The sequence below is a fragment of the Rhinatrema bivittatum genome, chromosome 1 (genome assembly GCF_901001135.1).
Source record: "Rhinatrema bivittatum chromosome 1, aRhiBiv1.1, whole genome shotgun sequence".
In the NCBI taxonomy this organism is placed as follows: Eukaryota; Metazoa; Chordata; class Amphibia; order Gymnophiona; family Rhinatrematidae; genus Rhinatrema; species Rhinatrema bivittatum.
Window position 1 is genome coordinate 633,180,667 of NC_042615.1, and position 21,204 is coordinate 633,201,870.

Genomic DNA, 21,204 nt, shown 5'->3' on the forward strand with positions numbered 1-21,204 from the left:
GCATTTCATACACACACTCATTCGCTGATTTTAAGTGGGTTATCCTCGAACACATCCCTTCACACTGGAGAGGTGGAGATCGTTCTACCTTGCTGAATTATAAAGAGAACCAATGGATTTTCAAGCTGCAATCCGTGGAACCACAGGGTTTGAATGAAAAAGTAGAGTGGTTCTCCCTGGTTTAAATTGCTTATCATATCGCTACTGTTCCTTTACAGCGGCCCTTCTTTTCTGCGATTGAGTAATCCCTTCCAAAATGGCCGCAGCCTTTATGTCATTGACCTTTTTTGGCAACAGCTATGCAGGTGAATTCCCCATTACGTCAATCTCCATATATGGATATCTCCATATTTGGAACGTCAGACGTCATTTCCTGCCATTGAGTCAGTTGATGGAATCATCTTAAATTCAGCGTTCTTTGGCGCCTCAAGCTGTCAGTTGTTAAACAGAACACTGGCAGGCTGCATTTCTGACGGTGCACGTAAGTACCTTTATCCTTGGACATATGGCCCTTCTTCTAAGGATTCTTAGGTTGAAATCTTGCAATCCTTCTTAAATTTTTATATTGTTTTAGCGCACAAGCAAACGCTGTTCATCTAATTAAAGGACTGACCGAAAAACATCGAGTAAGTTCAAATTCCAAGTCATATGCCATTGCATTATATTAGCTGGCAGGCATTTTTAAGAACTCTCATTTTGTCTGTAGACGGCTTATTTTCACCTGAAGGTCCCTGAAGAAGGAGTAATAGACTCCAAAACACTGTGGTGTCGGGAGGAAGTACTTCAGGACTGTTTGCCATCTAATTTTACGTGGACTAAGATAAGTGCATACACTAGTTATTGAATTCTTTACAGTGTCTGCGCTATATATTTACCCCTGTTCGGTGCATAACAAGTGTTCTCGCAACCCAGAGCATCACGGGCTTCATAATATAAGCCACAAGCATACTGAGGCTATTTATGACGGTTGTGCTACACACTTTTCAAAGAGTTTCTTTTCACAGCTGAAAACCAGGAGATATACATATGTCTCGGGCCAGTGATGATGCACAGATTTTAAGAAGCGCCAGATTACTCGTGATTCTCCAGGTACATGCACAAATCAAATAGTGCAATAAAAGGTCAGGGCGTGGGCATAGTCTGGGCAGATCATGGGTGTTCCGGGAAGGTCACTTGAAATGTATGTATAAGTATTTAAATGCACAAGTGTTTGTCAGGATCTCCTACCACGTAACTTTACTTCTGCTATAGATGGTGTGTAAGTTTTAAAATAAAAAAATCAGGGCTAGTCAGCGGGATTTGAAGGGTTGGGGTTAATACATTTAATGTGCATAAATGTAATTACACATAACAAAGGAGAGAGGAGAATAAGCTCACTCAGTACATCTTAGCACACAATCGTTTTACATAAACTGTTTTACTCAAAGTGACTAACTAGACAAATGACAATATCATACGATGTTTATGCTCAAATGGTGTAATCTGCAGCCTCTCACCGCGCAATGGGTCGCAGGCTGTAATCAGCTCACAGAGCTTGGTTTTTGTAATCATTTACCGTCATTTGTCCACCCACCAACTACCTTTATTTAAACCATTTCATTAACTATCTTATCAAAAGAATTTTTTATTAGTGATTTTTAATTAGAACAGAACGTTCTTCTAAATGTCAAATCCTAAAATAGAATACTTAGCCGTCAGTATTTTTCAGACCAGCCACTCCGGGCTTTGCTGTTAAATTTTAACCAACTCGACATGAATCACGTTTCAACTGAAGTATCAGTCTTCTTCAGGGGAGATATAAATTTTCAATTCAGGCCAATATATTCTGTGTACCCTAAAAGTTAAAAAGTAAACACAAGTTTAAAAATATACTCAAAGCAGACCTCACAGTCATATCCTAAAATGAAACATAATGCACCCTATTGTCCTAATAGTAACGAATACAAAACTAAATATTCCACTTACCCGGACCGAGTTTAAAGGTCTCTTTATTGGGATACAAAAAATGGCGCGTCAGCGTCTCAGATGTTCTTTGCTAACGCACCTCACTCTATATTTAAGCACATCCCACTTGTACTAACCACCGGAAATCCGGAACGTATAGCCCAACACAACTGAACTCCAATTCCCACAGTGCTGTTCTCTAAAAGCGCCAAAGCTTTTAAAACACTGACCAGTCGATGTCTTTGTTCAATCCATATGGATCCACCGTGTTAAAGAAATAAATCCACTTTTGTTCTCTTTGAAGTAAATAACCGTCAAAGTCACCTCCACGGTTCTTAGGTAGAGGTTTTTCTATCACGGCAAATTGTAAATCCTCAAATGTATGAGTGTCAGCAAGGCAGTGTTGTACTACCGGCGCTTCAATCTTGCCACGTGTGATGGCACTCCTGTGCTCAATCATGCGAATCTTCAGACAACGTTTTGTTTTGCCAGTGTATAGACGGGGGCATGGGCACCATAACCCGTAAATGACGCCTCTGGACTCACAATTGGTAAATGATCGTAACTGAAATTTGCCATTGGCAAAGAATGGTAAAACTTTACCAGCATAAGATTGAGCACAAACAGTACAACTCCCACAAGGGAAATGTCCTTTAATCACACTGTCTTTTAACTGTCCATCCATCTTTTCATCAGCGAAATCCGAGTGGACAATCATGTCTCTCAAGTTCCGTCCACGCTTGAAAGCAAATCTTGGAAGTTCATTCAATTCCTCATGCAAATGTAGAATGTGCCAAAATTTTTTTTATAATATTCTGGACTTTATATATTTGTGACGAGTACGGCAAAACACAGACCACCCTATTGGTCACTGGTTGAACATTTTTAGGTAGGAACAGTAAATCTCTATTTATCCAACGTGCTCGTTTGTAAGCCTTCCTAACAATCTGAGGCGGATAGCCTCTTTGTTGGAAATTCTGGCTCATCACTTGAGCTTTTAATTTGTATTCTCTCACATCTGAGCAAAGTCTTCGCAGTCTCAAGAACTGACCGTAAGGCAGGTTATTGCGCAGATGGTGGGGATGACAGCTGTCATATCGCAACAACGTATTTCTATCGGTAGGTTTTCGATAGATAGAAAATTCAAATCCCCACGAACATAACGTGATTGAAATATCCAAATATGCAACTCGATTCTTGTTAAAGTTGTACGTAAATTTCAAGTTGTCATCACACCTTTCTAACCATTCCATAAATACTGCAAATTCATTATCCTCACCCTCCCACACCACCAGGATATCATCGATATATCGTCTCCAAAGCTTTATGTGATCTTTGAAGGGATTCTCTTTCAAAAATTTGTCTTCAAAGTTCCCCATGTACAAATTTGCCACATCTGGCGCCATCGTGGCTCCCATCGCGACTCCTTTTTTTTGTAGAAAAAACTCATTATTAAACATAAAAAAGTTTTGTTCCAAGGCTATTCGTGCCAGAGCTAATATGAATGTGGCTGGTATGCGAGATGACACTCCATTCAACTTCTGCGCTATAATCTGAATAGCCTCTGACTGCGGAATATTCGTATATAACGAAACCACATCGATGGTGGCTAGCGCCAGGCGATTGTTGGGGAATAACTGCACAGTTAAAGACTCCAACTGACACATCAAGTCGGACGAATCCCTGACATATGATGGAAGTGTCTTAACCATTGGTGCTAAATACTTATCGACGAAAACCGATAGTGGCTCGAGCAACGAGCCCCTGGTGGACACAATTGGTCTACCCGGGGGGTTCAACAGTATCTTATGGATTTTCGGCAATGTATACAACACCGGTATTTTAGGAAAATCAACAATCAAGAATCTTTTTTCGAGAAGTAATCCAAAATCTAGAAAAAGCTGTTTCAATCAGATAATCAGATAATCAATATCTTTTTTCATTTCTTCAGTGGGATCCTCAGATAATTTCAAATAGTAGGCAGAGTCATTAACTTGTCGCATCACTTCTGCGTGATACATCTCTGCGTTAGTACAAGTGGGATGTGCTTAAATATAGAGTGAGGTGCGTTAGCAAAGAACATCTGAGACGCTGACACGCCATTTTTTGTATCCCAATAAAGAGACCTTTAAACTCGGTCCGGGTAAGTGGAATATTTAGTTTTGTATTCGTTACTATTAGGATAATAGGGTGCATTATGTTTCATTTTAGGATATGACTGTGAGGTCTGCTTTGAGTATATTTTTAAACTTGTGTTTACTTTTTAACTTTTAGGGTACACAGAATATATTGGCCTGAATTGAAAATTTATATCTCCCCTGAAGAAGACTGATACTTCAGTTGAAACGTGATTCATGTCGGGTTGGTTAAAATTTAACAGCAAAGCCCGGAGTGGCTGGTCTGAAAAATACTGACGGCTAAGTATTCTATTTTTGGATTTGACATTTAGAAGAACGTTCTGTTCTAATTAAAAATCACTAATAAAAAATTCTTTTGATAAGATAGTTAATGAAATGGTTTAAATAAAGGTAGTTGGTGGGTGGACAAATGACGGTAAATGGTTACAAAAACCAAGCTCTGTGAGCTGATTACAGCCTGCGACCCATTGCGCGGTGAGAGGCTGCAGATTACACCATTTGAGCATAAACATCGTATGATATTGTCATTTGTCTAGTTAGTTTGAGTAAAACAGTTTATGTAAAACGATTGTGTGCTAAGATGTACTGAGTGAGCTTATTCTCCTCTCTCCTTTGTTATGTGTTAGATTAAGGAGAGGTAGTTGCTTCATTAATTTGTAAATGTAATTACATACATAAGTGGGCTTTTGAAAATTGCTACAATATATACTACTTATATGCATGTAAATCCTTTTGAAAATAACCCCCCTACACTTGTTTTATTTGTCTGAATATGGGAGCACCACAACTAGTAAACTCCCTGCAGCAAAAGATTCCCTTTCCGCTTCTTTTCCTCTGGTCAGTAGCCAAACTGCCAAATGAAATGTTTCACCTCATGGCTATATCTCCCTTTTTTTCCCTCTCTTAAATAAAGGATTCATTACCTTTTATCCTTAATTAAAAAGGCTTATTGGTATTCAGTCTCCTGCCCCTCTCTGTATTCAGGCAGGTATTTCCCATGCAAACTCTGGTTCAAAAGCCTACAATTTGTGAGTTCATATTTGTATTTCATAGATTGAACTTGAAAAGTTAATTATAATGAGGATGAACTTCAGTGCTACTTAGTTGGATAAATAGGGACTTATTCAGCTAAGTGGCAGCCACATAGCTGGATAAGTACTTACCCAGTTAAGTATATAGCCACCTATCTTGTTGGTGGGCAATGGGTGTTTCAGGGCCATAGAGCAGGTCTAACTTATTCAGATATAACGTATCCAGCTAAGTGGTGATTTCTACAGGCATATTTAGTAGCATTAATCAATAACCAACCTCGTTCCCTTGTACAGTAACTCTACAACCAACAAACATTCAAGGAAACCTCTTGTTGCGTGGTTTCTTTTGCGCGGTGGCTAGCTGAGCGTCAGCCTCTGTCTTGGCTTGACCCTATGTGCTAGCTCCCGTGTTTTTATTCTTTAATTTTGCTTTACCAAACTTTTCTTTTTTTATATATTTTTTTCTATATCTTCTTTAGAACAGTGCCTTATTGTGCTCCCGTTGTGCGGTCAGACCCGGTTTTTACTATAAATTCTTGTTTAACCAGTCCACTTAGCTTAATGTCTGCTTAATTATTGCTGCTACTGTTAGGGGTCCTCTTCCGCTTGCCCGACATGGGCCATGTTTCGGCAGCAAGCTGCCTGCTTCAGGGGCCACGGGAAACCTTTTTGGTATCCAATTTTATGGATTTGCCATCAAGAAAGCACTTGAATCCTGCTAAAATATTTTTTAAAATGAGTCAGTTTCAACCTACATTACATTTTACTAATACAATACCACAATTTAAGTATACGGTACTTACTATTGCTGCGTCTGAAAACTTTACGTGAGCAGCGCCTTCACTTTGAAATCCGGCGTCTCTCTCTATCCCCACTTTAATATGGCTTTTCTAAGCCGTCCCCTTAGCCAATCACTTTGTCCTCCTCGGATCCTGGGTGCTAGCACCCTAGTCCTAATTGATGACGTCACCTATTGGTTTGTGTATTTTGTTGTTTTTTATTATCAGTTTCGGAGGCAGAAATTGGCTGCCTAATTGTATGTTTTTTGATTTGTGTATTTGCAGACTTGGAACCTTATTTTTGAATATTCAACTATGCTTAAAGCTTTTTGATTATTCAAAAAATGCTTAGAGCTGCTTCTTATTTTCTTAGTGGAAGCGCTCGCCTTTTGACGGACTTGAAGGAGACCTGTTGGACTTTCGCCTTCTGTCAGTCGGGCCTCTTCCCTTTCTCATGCGGACTTGATGGAGAACTATCTTGTATTTGTTTTTTCATAAAAGATCATGGGAAATTATCTTCTATGCTAATTTAAATTACACTCATTTTTTTCATTTTTATTTCTTGCTGAACCTTCCCTATGCTTCAACACTTATTTTATATTTAATTGTTAAAATCTCTTGACCATCTGTAGACTCCATGTATTTGAAAGTTGCCACGATCTCCCTATGTATATTGTGTGAGCTGCTTCCTTAATGTAATACCACCTTGTCTGTATAATGTCATGTTGTCCTGCTCATATGCTAATGCTGTATTTTTTGACCCTTTACCTGATCTTATCTTACAATATCAAGACCGAGGGACTGAATACTTCAACTGTTTGCATAATACTTATTTCTGCGCTTCTTTGTTTCGCTGCTATTATGTACTTTAACCAATTACTATCTCTTGTCATTGCTGCTTTTCAATTCTTTTAAACTACCCCCAGTCTTTTATAGGTGAGTCAACATGTGTGCCCTGCATTATCTCTGTGATATAATGATCATGCATTATATAGCTGTTGTTCCTCTTCGTTTGGTGGAGGCCATTTTTTGGACCTTATAGGGCCCACCAGGGGGGATATTCTGAATTATGCTAATGTGCAATATTGGTTCAGCCCCTTTGGGGCTACTGTATCCCATGTGTAAATGAACCGTTGCTCCATCTGCATAAATTTAAGGTTCAGATCGCCTCCCCTAGGATGCTGCTTGATCTGAAATATAACAGCTACTTTGAATTCTTGGATTTAATGTCCCATCTCTTGTCAGTGATCCACAACAGCGCCCCTTCTGTGTGGTTGCGTAGACGGCTCAGATGTTCCTGGATCCTTATTTTAATTTTCCGTGTGGTCTTTCCAATGTATATCAAATTGCACGGACACCACAGGGCGTATACTACATTGATGGAATCACATGTACACTACGTCCTGGAATTTGTAATTGAGAACCCTCATGCATGTGTATGCACACATTACATTTCTTGCATGAATTGTGACCTACTGTGTGTGTCTCCTCATATCCTACTTGTGCCTGTAGATTGGAATGTACCATAAAATCCTTCAAGTTTCTTGCCCTTGTCAGCGCGAACATGGGCTTGTCTTTAAACACCGAGTGCATTTGTAGCAAGGGCCAATGTTTAAGAATGCTGTTTTTCAACTTGTATGTCTGTGGTGTAAATGGTAATACACACACCAATCACAAATTTGTTTGTGCTGGTTTTGCTTGTAAAAGTAAATCTCTGTTTGACCATCTCGCTCTTTTGTATGCCCTTTTTATCAATGAGATAGGGTACCCCCTTTGAAGGAATCTTTCTGTCATGTCTACGGCTTGCTTCTCATATTCTTGAACTGTGGAACACAGTCTCCGTAGCCGAATAAATTGACCTACGGGAAGATTATCTCGTAGGTGGTCAGGGTGATATGAAGAGTAATGCAAAACCATGTTCTTGTCCGTCGGTTTCCGATAAATTGAAAACTGAAATCTTCCCAAATCTACCCTAATCTGAATATCTAAAAAAGGTATACTTTGCTTATGGTACTGACTTGTGAATTGTAAATTCCGATTGCATGAGCCTCCTTGCGCCCAGGGGCATTGGCTCCCCTCGGGATACCACAGCTCGCAGCGCCCCTAATAATTTGGTTGGAAATTTTAGAATACAAAAAAAAAAAAATCACGTGACAGGAGTGACCGGCCCACCGGGGGAAGCCCGATCCCCCGATAGATCAATCCGTCCCTGGGTCAATCCCATATCAGGCACTCTGGCCAGCATGTCATTTTGCGCAAAATGGCGCCGGCCGTATGGCAACACGATTCGACTGCAGGAGGTCGTTCCGGACCCCCGCTGGACTTTTGGCAAATCTTGTGGGGGTCAGGAGGCCCCCCCAAGCTGTCCAAAAGTCCCTGGGGGTCCAGCGGGGGTCCGGGAGCGATCTCCTACCGCGAATCGTTTTTCCGTAAGGAAAAACGATTCGATTGCAGGAAGTCATTCCCGGACCCCCGCTTGACTTTTGGCAAGTCTTGTGGGGGTCAGGAGGCCCCCCCAAGCTGGCCAAAAGTCCCTGGGGGTCCAGCGGGGGTCCAGGAGCGATCTCCTACGCTCCTGACGTCGGGGGACAAAAAACAAAATGGCGCCAGCGCTACCTTTGACCTGTCATATGACAAGGCAAAGGTAGCGCCGGCGCCATTTCTACAACGCACTAGAGGTCCGAGAGTAAAAGATCACACCAGGACCCTTCCTCTGGACCCCAGGTAATTTAAGGCATTTTGGGGGGGTTCGGGAGGGTGGGGGATTTATTTTAAAGGGTCGGGGTGGGTTTTAGGGTTGTTTTAGTGTGCCGGTTTTCCCGCCCTCCCCCTTCCCCTCCCCCTTCCCCTGATTTACGATTTTTTGACAATAAATCGGGGGAATTGTTATTGTATTGCAGCTCTAACGATGTTTGACGATTTAAAATATATCGGACAATATTTTAAATCATCAAAAAATGATTCACATCCCTAGAAATTACTACCCTTAACAGAAGGCAAGGGATTACTACCCTTAACCAATAAGCCTTGATGCTTTTGATGCAATTACAACATCACTCTCTGCTCTGACGGTGGAAGGTGATAGTGGGGGATGGAAGAGGAATTGGATTCAGACAACAACTAACACAGGCCTTGACTTTTATGGTCTGTGGTACTGATACGCAAAACATAAGTGAAAAAGCACAGGACTGCTGCTAAGGCCAAGATCATAAGCAGAGCATGTCATCACTGTCTGAATTTTCAAGAAGGCCCATCAGCCAGGAAAAATGTTGCAAGCAGTAAATTTTTTATGGGTTCTCATAAGGTTTGGGAATAACTGCAGTTGCTACCCTTAAAAGAAACATGGGGGTAACCTGCATGGCATGGCATGGCAGATGCTACAATAAGAAGCTTCCTGTGCAGATTAGATGGACCATTTGTCCTTTGCTGCTGTCATTCTATTGTTACTAGAGGTATGCAGACAAAAAGTTTACGTTGAATCGTTGATACATAATGTGTTATTTTGGAATGTGTTATCTCTTTGCACAAGCCAGATGAGAATTTAATTTGCCTCTGGTTTGTTATGGCTGGAATACAGCAGGAATGCAGGGTACAAAGCAATCACCTTTAGAGGAGACCCCCTCACTTCTTTACCTTACCCGTGATCCCGCACTCCCTAGTCCCTAACCCCCGGATGCCCCGTAGCCCAAGTCTAGTCCCCTTCTGTCCCCACCTTTTTTTTCTCTCTGAACTGATTGACCGTGTGGCTCACAGCCATTCCTTTATCTCCCCAGAGGGTACCCTACACTTTGTGTACTCAGAGGATGCCCTTGATACAGCAGTAAAGACTGACGGAGTGTTTATGGCCACTTCAGCCTTTTGTGCTTCAGCAGATAATGTTGCAAGAGGGGTTCCAATTTTCTTGTTCTTTTATTTGTATTTTCCAGTATAGTTTTTTTTAATGAGATTAACTTTTACATTCCTTTTATTTCACATGTGTCTTTTCTATCCTGTTTCCTAGCTTTCGCTGGCCTATGGCCCCCACCTTTGTGGAGGCTGGCCCTTGTTTGCGTGCCTGTTTGCGCTTGTCTTTTTCTTCCCCGACTGCCTGGTTTGTGTATTTTGTGACAGGCTGCTGAGTGCTGGAGTCTTCCCTCTTGTGTGTTTGAGTGTATTTCTCATTAGTTTCATTAGTTTTGCTTTTAGCTGTCTAATCTGCTGGCTCTTCGTGTGCTCCAGTAGTATCGCCTTACATGATAAAGAATTTTTTTGTGTCGGGCTGTGGGTTTGGTGTTTGCTGGGAGTTGGAGTTTTCGTTTGGTGTCCCTTAGCCACACCTTTGGAATTTCTGGAATTTATTTTTGCCTGGCAGGGTGGGAGAGTGACTGATTCTTCCCTTGGAGTGGGAGGAAGGGGGACTGGTGAGCCCACCGTCTTCTGCCTGCCGTGTTAATTGCTGTTATTTTCCTTTTTACAATTACCTTTCCTTTTTCAAACACAGTTCTGTGCATCTCCTTTTTTTTTGCATACTGCTTGTAACAACCCTATCTTTATTTCAAGCTACTTTCATTTCCTAATTAGTTTTCATTTATCCTTTGATGCAGATGTATTGTTTTTTCTTGACTCACTGCTTACTTCCTGTTCTTATAGTTTTCAACTCCCTGCTTGTCTAGCAGTGCTTAGAGAGGGAGACAGGGGTCAGCTAAGGGGGCTGCTGTGGGTCAGCCGGGAAGGCACAGGGGACATGAAGGATTCCATTTTCATCTATTTTATTCAGATTTCCTGCCTGCTCAGTTAAGTTTACAGACAGTGTTCTGTGCTGAGCTTCTAATCCCTTCTTTTTTTCCTACTTCCTGCCTTTGTTCATTATTGTAATACACAGACAGGACTTTTGCTGGTTTTAGGTTTAATACATTTCTTACCTTTCATTTGCAAGCATTATTAAATTGATCTGTTTAGTTTAAAAACAATGACAATACTAAAAGTCCCAATCTGTTATATGGCTGGATGCTTATTTTAAGCCCCCTATAATTCTACCAATGTGAGCCTATTCCCTGGACAGCTCCCTGACATCAAATGACTTTATTACAGACTTTAAAGCCTTTTGCATTAACCCTGGCAATTCGTTGTTACAGCATTAACCCCGTCAGCAGTGGTACTTGGGCAAGCCACTGTGTAACATTACATTGTTGATATTTTGTATGGCTTGTTATTTTGTAAGAGTCTCCTTAAATTTCCCCCTTCTTTCTGTGATATTCCAGGTTTCTTAAAATACCCAGTATTTGTTTGTCTGTCTCTTCTGGGGGTACTGTTTTTTTTCCCTTATCTTTTTCTCACATCTTAATTAAGGTGAGCACCATGCGCTAGCATTTTTAAATCTCCTTTGATGCTTTTTCCTTATTTTGCTTTCAGTGAACGTTTCCAGAGATGGATGGCCATTCGCAAACATTGCTTTGTGTGACTTGTTATGTTTGGAGTTCTTGTTACAGTTTTTCCTGGTGTTAGCGCTTTCAAACTCTCATTACACTGGTAGTTATGGGGTTAATTGTGCTGCACTTTGAAAAAATTAAAAAACAAAAGGAAGAAAGGATAGAGGCAAGGTTGAATCAGAGTGTAGGCTTCCTTCAGTGCAGCCAAACGGGAGGAAAGAAAAAAGAAAGATTTAGGTTTCGTTTGTTTAAACAAGCGGAGCATTCCTATTGAAGGCGTGCATGTATGTATAAAGATGGCAGTTTGGTATGGTTATGCTAATTAGATTGTTTTGAATGTACAGAGAGACACTGGAATAGTTAAGGTTCTTTAATGTTCAATCACTAGTGGGGGTTGGTACAGGCATTCAAATGTTCAGTACTCGCACCAGTACTTTTAAAGCACTCCCTAGATTTGTTTTCTTACAAATCCAAATTGTTTAATTACATGGTATATGAATTGCCCTAACATTGTTTTGTTTTTTTTCCAGCAATGTTGGCTGTGATATCTTTGTATCTCAGTGCTCTGCTGACTGACTTTATTCTCCAAGGTTGAACTCTAAAATTGGTATTATTCCACAAAGCAGCTTGTGGTAGTGCCTCCTAGTGGATGCATTATATCTCTCTTTTTATGACTTTTTTGTATGCTAGCCTTTATTTTTCAGGTCAAAGACCTTCCTGTCATGAAAGAATTAAGGCTGATCTTTTATTTTTCTACATTTTTTTTTCAATTTTATTATTGGTTAATAATTATATTATTCTTACTGGAATCCTTAACTCTTTGTAATTGTTCTCTTTTGAAGCTCTGTTAATTGTTCAATGTAATTGCTTTCATTTAATGAAGCACTGTTGCTGTTCTATTTAAACCGAACTGATTTGTAACCCCTTACAAGAATTTCGGTATATAAAACTGTTAAATAAAATAAATAAATATGTTCTATGTAGTGTCTGCCATACCTGCATTGTCTGTGGCTCTGTTTATTAAATTTGACTTCTGCTGCATCAATTTGAATTTGTGTTGCTCCATCACACATACACATGTTCTGTACACACATATTTAACTTAGGCCTTGATTAGCAAAAGATTAATACAACCTACTGAATAAAATGAATATTCCATTGATTGTCAGAATTCAGAGCTTGTCCTAACAAGCCAGCCCAACATTACTTCATTATATGACCTGAGTTATCTGCTCATTTGGCCTGATTTCTTTTTTGTTTTATGTTTGGTTACCCTGATGTAGTTTTCTTGATCACATGAATCAATATACCTTGATCTGCCATGCGATAATTGATTGTTATATGTATCTAGTTGTTATGCCTTTTTGCAAGTGCAATGATTTAGATTTCCTAAATCAATGATATAATTTGAGGTTATGCAATTTTTACACTTGTAGAAATCTCCAGTCCAAAATTTCTATTATGGGATTTCTTGAAATGCTCTTTTATCTCTATCTATAAGCTAGTTTGTTTCCATTTGGGATACCAGAGGGGAATATATTATTTTTCCTTATTTCTGTTTTTTTTTTTAATTTTTACTACATTTCTTCCTTTTCCTGTGCAAAGTCTCACACTGATGGTTTAGCAACCCAGCGAAGTAAATTATTTTCTTTTAGATCACATAGCATGCTAAAGACTTTCTTACAGAGTCAGCTGTCACTTGTTTCTATGATTATCCCCAATTATACTCAGACTTACCACCAATCTAAGATGGGTATTAGCCCCCACTTCCCTAGAAGCACCCAAAGACAAAGTAGTACAACTAGCCCTCATCTACCTTAACAGCATATACCCCTTGACCAAAATTTGTTTAGAAGCCTTTCCATCTACAGCTGGATCACCTCTTGGACAGGTGACTGCCACAGTTGAATTAGGAATGTCCATACAGTGATTGATTTCACTGCTAAATGTTGTTGTCATAATACTGCATAGCGCCATCAATACCCTACAGGACTAGCATGATGTATTGGACTTTTGCTATGCCTTTGCCTACCATGCATATGCCTCTGCTTTCGACAATTTGGATCTTTCATCACTGCAGCCATGCCCAGGATGCCCAAACTGAAAATTATGGTCAACTCTTCATCTGCAGTGCAAGATCAAGTAACTACTATCCGTCAGCGTTTAATGATTGACATGCATGAGCTTCCCCATGCATCAGATGGGCAGGGAAAAACAGTGGGTTAGCCAAGGACAGGTAAGATTCCTTCACCTAAGGCTAGTTTAGGATGTAAGGGACAACCTAAGAAAGGTACCCACGGCCCCACCCATATGTGAAGGGTTTCTAGGCATAACCCCTTCAAGAGGGGGATGTATGTATGCACTGTCTTTCTGACACCCCTTTGTGCTTTATTCCTGTATCCCTGTGTTAGACAAAGAATGCAGAGGACTCTGACTACGTGCTGGAAAGCAGCCAGCCAACACCCCAGACCCATTAGCTGATTGGTCTAAAAAATTCTCAAATCAGATGAACTGCACTTATCTAGAAACAATACTCTGAATATTCTCTGATTGGGCAGTATGAAGGGTATATAAGGTTATGCATATTACTGGAACATCGGGTGACTGGGTGAATATACCATTGTATAAGACCTGTTGCTCCCTGGAACAAACTATCTCCTTGTGCTTTGTTCTGGTCCCTGTCCCTATCCCCTTTGTCTCTCTCATTCAAGTTTCATATTACATATTGCTGCAGTGGTTTCTTTAGAATTAACAGTGGTTACCAAAAGATAATGCATAGGCTGCACTGTAAACCATGTTGAATGAGACTGAGAAGGTTGAATATATGTCCTCTAAAAAAACTAGTGGGAAACTTGAGATATGATACAAGCATTCAAATATCTAGCAGTCTACATTAAAATACCAGAAGGAAACAATTTACATAGAATGAAAAGTTCAAAGAGAACAGCTCATCATATGAAACCAAGACCTGTGACAGCATAGTAGTTTGGCACAAAAGGATTGAATTGCTGGGCTAAAAGGTTCTTTTCTGCCAACATCTGCCATGTTTCTATATCATGGCCACAACTGCTACATTTTTTTGAAGGGTTGAATAAACATGTGGATAAAAGTGAGCTGGTATATGAAGTGTATTTGGATTTTAAGAAGGAGTTTGATAAAGTTAACCATGAGAGACTACTAAGAAAATTAAAAAGTCATGGGATAGGAGGCAATGTCCTTTCGTGGATTTCAAACTAGTTAAAAGATTGGAAACAGAGAATAGGATTAAATGCTCAGTTTTCACAGTGGAGAAAGGTAAACAGTGGAGTGCCTCAGGGATCAGTACTTGGACTGGTGGTTTTTAATATATTTATAAATGAGCTGCAAAGGGGAACAATGAGTGAGGTGATCAAATTTGCAGATGACACAAAATTATTCCAAGCTGTTCAATCACAAGTGGATTGTTATAAATTGCAGGAGGACCTTGCAAGACTGGAAGACTGGGCATCTAATGGCAGATGAAATGTAATATAGACAAGTACAAAGTGATGCACAATGGAAAAATAACCCACGCTGTAGTTATACAAAGTTAAGTTCCATATTTGCGATATCAACCAGGAATAAGATCTAGGGGTTATAATGGATAAACAGAATGTTAGGAATTAAGAAAGGAATGGTGAATAAAATAGAGAACGTCATAATGCCTCTTTATTGCTCCATGGTGAGATCACACCTTGAGCACTGTGTACGTCTGAAATAGAAAAGGTACAGAGAAGGCTGAACAAATGATAAAGGGGTTGGAATGGCTCCCTTTTGTGGAAAGGCTAAAGAGGTTACTTAGGGCTGTTCCGCTTGGAGAAGAGATGGCTGAGGAGGGATAGACAGAGGTCTTTAAAATCATGAGAAAACTAGAATGGGTAAATGTGAATTGGTTATTTACTCTTTCTGTTAATACAAGGCCTAGAGGCACTCCATGAAGTTAGAAAGTCACACTTTTAAAACAAATCAGAGAAAATTATTTTCACTCAACACACAATTAAGCTCTGAATTCATTGCCAGAAGATGTTGTAAAGACAATTAGCATAGCTGGGTTTAAAAAAGGTTTGGACAACTTCATGGAGGAAAAGTCCATAAATTGCTAATAATCAAGTTGACTTAGGGAATAGCCTCTGCTTTTTTACTGGCATTAATAGCATTGTCCATTGCTGGAAACAGGATACTGGGCTTGATTGACCCTTGGTCTGGCCCAGAATGGAAACTACTTATCTTCTTATATAAGTCCTACATTTTTTTTTTGTAGTTTGTTTATAGCTACAGTAAAGATTAACAACTTATTTGGGATGAGGCCTACATTCTATTACTGATATGCCTTTCTAAACATATTTAAAACCATAGTAAGTGGTTTAAGCTTACATTTGCAATATATGTAGTCAAGCTTTTCCATGCACATATTTGTTTCCACTTTTATTTTTCAGGACCGAGAGGGCAAGTGAATATAGCCTTCTTCAGTAGGTGATATGGTAAGAGCCCCTTGCTTTGGAGATATGTGATTCTATGGGATTTGGATGATCGGTATCCTGGTCCTAAATGATAGTAACTATGTGGATACCTTATGCTAGCTGAGTAGTTCTGGTGCTTAGTCTTTAGTAAGGCAGTAAATTAATATTTTATGAATGTGATACCAGTTGTTGTCTTTAGGGAGGTATGCTAGAAGACAGGAAAAAAAAATCTAGTCTCTGGTTTTCAGCAGACAGGCATTTTTATTCTTTCATAAAAAGAAAGACAACAAAAACCTTAGCTCAGCAATACTACCTCAAAAGGCCAGCAATCAAATTATAGAGTTCTGGCATAGTTCCTGGAGCTTTCTCTTCCCTTTTTTGGCCTGCTTACTTCTTCCTAAGCATGGGCTTTAATTCCTATCCCCTGCGAAATGCCTTTAAGGTGTCCAGAATGTTAATCTATGACCCCTTCACAAACATATCTCTCCTAAGCTCAACCTTCTTGGGTTGAGTACCTGCCTCCATCCTGTCTGTGAAAGGAAGTCAGTGTTCCTATTTTCCTTTCATTTCCTGTACTGAACCAGGAAAGTAAAGATTTGGAGAGCTAGGAACCACTGCATTATTCAACAATTTGTCTCTTTGTTTATGTCAATACAGGCCAGCAGTTAAAATGCTTCTAAGTCCCACTTTAATGCCAATGCTTCCTTCTCAACTGTAAGTAACATTTTTTCCTAGATAATAGTCTTCTTTTCTTGGGCCAAGACTACTCTCAAATATATCTTCAAGGTGTCCGGCTTGACAATAAGAAGCCTGTTAGAAGTCCAAGCTCCAAAATGCTGGCGGACATCATAAACTGCTCTCTTTCGCAAGGAATCTACCCAGACAAACTAAAACTGGCTTCCCTCAAACCACTACTAAAGAAACCAAATTTGGATCCTACAGACCTGAACAACTTCCGCCCGATCGCTAACCTTCCATTCATAGCTAAGATCATAGAAAAACTTGTTAACACTCAAATTTCAGACTACATCGAAGATAACAACCTACTATTCCCTTCCCAATATGGATTCCGCAAAGCTTTTAGTACAGAATCCCTCCTCGTATCATTGACAGACTACTTCATTTTGGGTCTCGACAAAGGACAATCATTCCTACTGATTCTGTTGGACCTCTCAGCAGCTTTCGACACCGTTAACCATTCCATCCTCATAAACCAACTATCGATCACTGGCATAACAGGTACGGCACTAACCTGGTTCAAAACTTTCCTCAACAACAGAGGCTACAAAGTTAGAATCCACAACAAAGAATCCCCCCGCCATGACTCACCTGTAGGAGTCCCACAGGGATCCTTCCTATCACCCACACTTTTCAACATTTACCTCCTTCCGCTGTGCCAGCTCCTAACCAATATAAATCTTAAACATTTTCTCTATGCGGATGACGTCCAGATCGTGATCCCCCTTAATGAATCCTTATCTAAAACTCTCGAACATTGGGAAACTTGCCTCCAAAAAATCAAGTACCTTCTTACCAGCCTAAACCTCATATTAAATGCCGCCAAAACCAAACTCCTGCTCATCTCCCCAGAAAATAGCAACATTACCATAACTCCTCCAGCCAACCGACTCTCCACCTAAGTGAGAGACTTAGGAGTTATAATTAATAACCGTATAAATTTGAAAGCATTTGTCAACCGTACAACCAAAGACTGTTTCTACAAACTCCAAGTACTGAAAAGGATAAAACCTCTATTCCACTCTCAAGATTTCAGAATGATACTACAAGCAATAATTTTCTCAAAGACAGATTACTGTAACTCTATCTTACTAGGTCTCCCATCTTCGTACACCAAACCAGGAGAAGAGACCACATATCCCCTATCCTAAAAAACCTACATTGGCTGCCTATTCACTTCAGAATCATCTTCAAGTCCATCACCATTATATATAAATCCATCCACCACCTCACACTACTAGACCTACAATTCCCGCTCAGCCAACATAACTCCTCAAGACCTACCAGAGAAGCATACAGAGGATTAGGGATGTGAATCGTGTCCTCGATCGTCTTAACGATCGATTTCGGCTGGGAGGGGGAGGGAATCGTATTGTTGCCGTTTGGGGGGGTAAAATATCGTGAAAAATCGTGAAAAATCGTGAAAAATCTAAAAATCTAAAAATCGCAAAACCGGCACATTAAAACCTCCTAAAACCCACCCCCGACCCTTTAAATTAAATCCCCCACCCTCCCGAACCCCCCTCAAATGACTTAAATAACCTGCGGGTCCAGCGGCGGTCCGGAACGGCAGCGGTCCGGAACGGGCTCCTGCTCCTCAATCTTGTTGTCTTCAGCCGGCGCCATTTTCCAAAATGGTGCCGAAAAATGGCGGCGGCCATAGACGAACACGATTGGACGGCAGGAGGTCCTTCCGGACCCCCGCTGGACTTTTGGAAAGTCTCGTGGGGGTCAGGAGGCCCCCCACAAGCTGGCCAAAAGTTCCTGGAGGTCCAGCGGGGGTCAGGGAGCGATTTCCCGCCGCGAATCGTTTTCATACGGAAAATGGCACCGGCAGGAGATCGACTGCAGGAGGTCGTTCAGCGAGGGTTCCGGCGCCTCGCTGAACAACCTCCTGCAGTCGATCTCCTGCCGGCGCCATTTTCCGTACGAAAACGATTCGCCGCGGGAAATCGCTCCCTGACCCCCGCTGGACCTCCAGGAACTTTTGGCCAGCTTGTGGGGGGCCTCCTGACCCCCACGAGACTTGCCAAAAGTCCAGCGGGGGTCCGGAAGGACCTCCTGCCGTCCAATCGTGTTCGTCTATGGCCGCCGCCATTTTTCGCCGCCATTTTGGAAAATGGCGCTGGCTGAAGACAACAAGATTGAGGAGCAGGAGCCCGTTCCGGACCGCTGCCGTTCCGGACCGCTGCTGGACCCGCAGGTTATTTAAGTCATTTGGGGGGGGTTCGGGAGGGTGGGGGATTTAATTTAAAGGGTCGGGGGTGGGTTTTAGGGGGTTTTAGTGTGCCGGCTCACGATTCTAACGATTTATAACGATAAATCGTTAGAATCTCTATTGTATTGTGTTCCATAATGGTTTAAGACGATATTAAAATTATCGGACGATAATTTTAATCGTCCTAAAACGATTCACATCCCTACAGAGGATCTCTCCAGGTACCTCATGCCAAATCCACTCGGCATATAACTTTAAGAGAACGGGCCTTCTCGACAGCTGGACCTTCACTCTGGAATTCCATTCCCCCGGATCTCCGACAGGAACCCTGCCTCCCAACCTTCCGAAAAAGACTTAAGACTTGGCTGTTTAAACAAGCTTTTCCAGACTCCACCTAAATTCTACCTCATCAACATCTATAATGCAGCCACACCAGTTTTTTGTAAATAACTCTATATGATGTTAAATTACTACTGGTTTTTTTTTCTTCTCCCAGTTCGATCATCCTTGTTCATTGTAACTTCAATTTTCCTCTGCACAGGTTCCAGTTTTATTTTATTTTATCTTGCACCCCCTTGTTCAACTGTAAACCAGCATGATGTGATTGTATCATGAATGCCGGTATATAAAAACCTTAAATAAAAAAAAAAAAAATAAGTCCAGTTCTGAAAACAAGGCCTTCTTTAATTCTTGGCAGACCTCTATTTTCCATGCCTGTGGGTAGACTTGTCTTTTAAATCCCAGTGTTACCCTTCCCCACCCACTCTGGAGGACTAGTTAGGTTCCTTGGGTGACCACAGTGCTTCCTTTGTCCCTGTAACCATATCCACAGTTGCCTCTAGGTGCCTGAAACACCAAACCATTCACTGGTGATTCCGCCATTGGAAATTGGGTGTATTGTTATCTCTCACATATAAGTATGTGACCTAATCTAAATAGTTGCAATGAGGCATTTGATTCAGGGGATAAAATGATCAAGGAAATAACTGACAAATATACCCCAATCCAAACAAAAAATACATTAAAAAATAACAATAATCACAGAAAAATGAACCCGTGGTATAATGAAAATCTGAAAGATTCTGAAAAACAACTAAGAAAACTTGAAAACTTTGGCAGAAAAACCCTTCTGATGAATCACTAAGAAGATACAAATCATACCTATCTCAGTACCGAACCCTTACAAATAAATAAAAAAGACTATCATGAAAAACAAATAGAGTAATTTTCAACTCAAAACTTCTAATCAAGACAGTCGAGTCTGATTAAAGACCCCTTCTCACTCCAAACTTCGAATAAGAAATTCATTAAAACCTCATATAATGACTACGTTACAGCTCTAACCGAAAAAATCCAGAGGTTGAACCAACAAATCACCTTTACCTACTCCCCTCACGCTTCGGATGAATTAATTACAAATGATTAGGGATGTGAATCGTTTTTTGACGATTTAAAATATCGTCCGATATATTTTAAATCGTCAAAAAATCGTTAGGGCCACGATACAATACCAATTCCCCCGATTTATCGTTAAAAAATCGTAAATCGGGGGAAGGGGGAGGGCAGGAAAACCAGCACACTAAAACCCCCTAAAACCCACCCCCGACCCTTTAAATTAAATCCCCCACCCTCCCGACCCCCCCCCCCCCCCAATGCTTTAAATTACCTGGGGATCCGGCAGTGGTCCAGAACGGCGGCGGTCCGGAACGGCCCCCTCAATAGAATCGTGTTGTCTTCAGCCGGCGCCATTTTTCAAAATAGCCACCGCAAAATGGCGGCGGCCATAGACAAAAACGATTCGACGGAGGAGGTCATTCCGGACCCCTGCTGGACTTTTGGCAAGTCTTGTGGGGGTCAGGAGGCCCCCCCAAGCTGGCCAAAAGTTTCCTGGGAGTCCAGCGGGGTTCCGGGAGCGATTTCTCACCGCGAATCGTTTTCGTACGGAAAATGGCGCCGGCAGGAGATCGACTGCAGGAGGTCGTTCAGCGGGGGTTCCGGACCGCCGCTGAACGACCTCCTGCACTCGATCTGCCGGCGCCATTTTCCGTACGAAAACGATTCGCGGCGAGAAATCGCTCCCGGAACCCCGCTGGACTCCCAGGAAACTTTTGGCCAGCTTGGGGGGGCCTCCTGACCCCCACAAGACTTGCCAAAAGTCCAGCGGGGGTCCGGAACGACCTCCTCCGTCAAATCATTTTTGTCTATGGCCGCCGCCATTTTGCGGCGGCCATTTTGAAAAATGGCGCCGGCTGAAGACAACACGATTCTATTGAGGGGGCCGTTCTGGACCGCCGCCGTTCTGGACCACTGCCGGATCCCCAGGTAATTTAAAGCATTTGGGGGGGGGGTTCGGGAGGGTGGGGGATTTAATTTAAAGGGTCGGGGTGGGTTTTAGGGGGGTTTAGTGTGCCGGCTCACGATTTTAACGATTTTTCACGATAGTTTACACACCCAAACGGCAACAATACGAT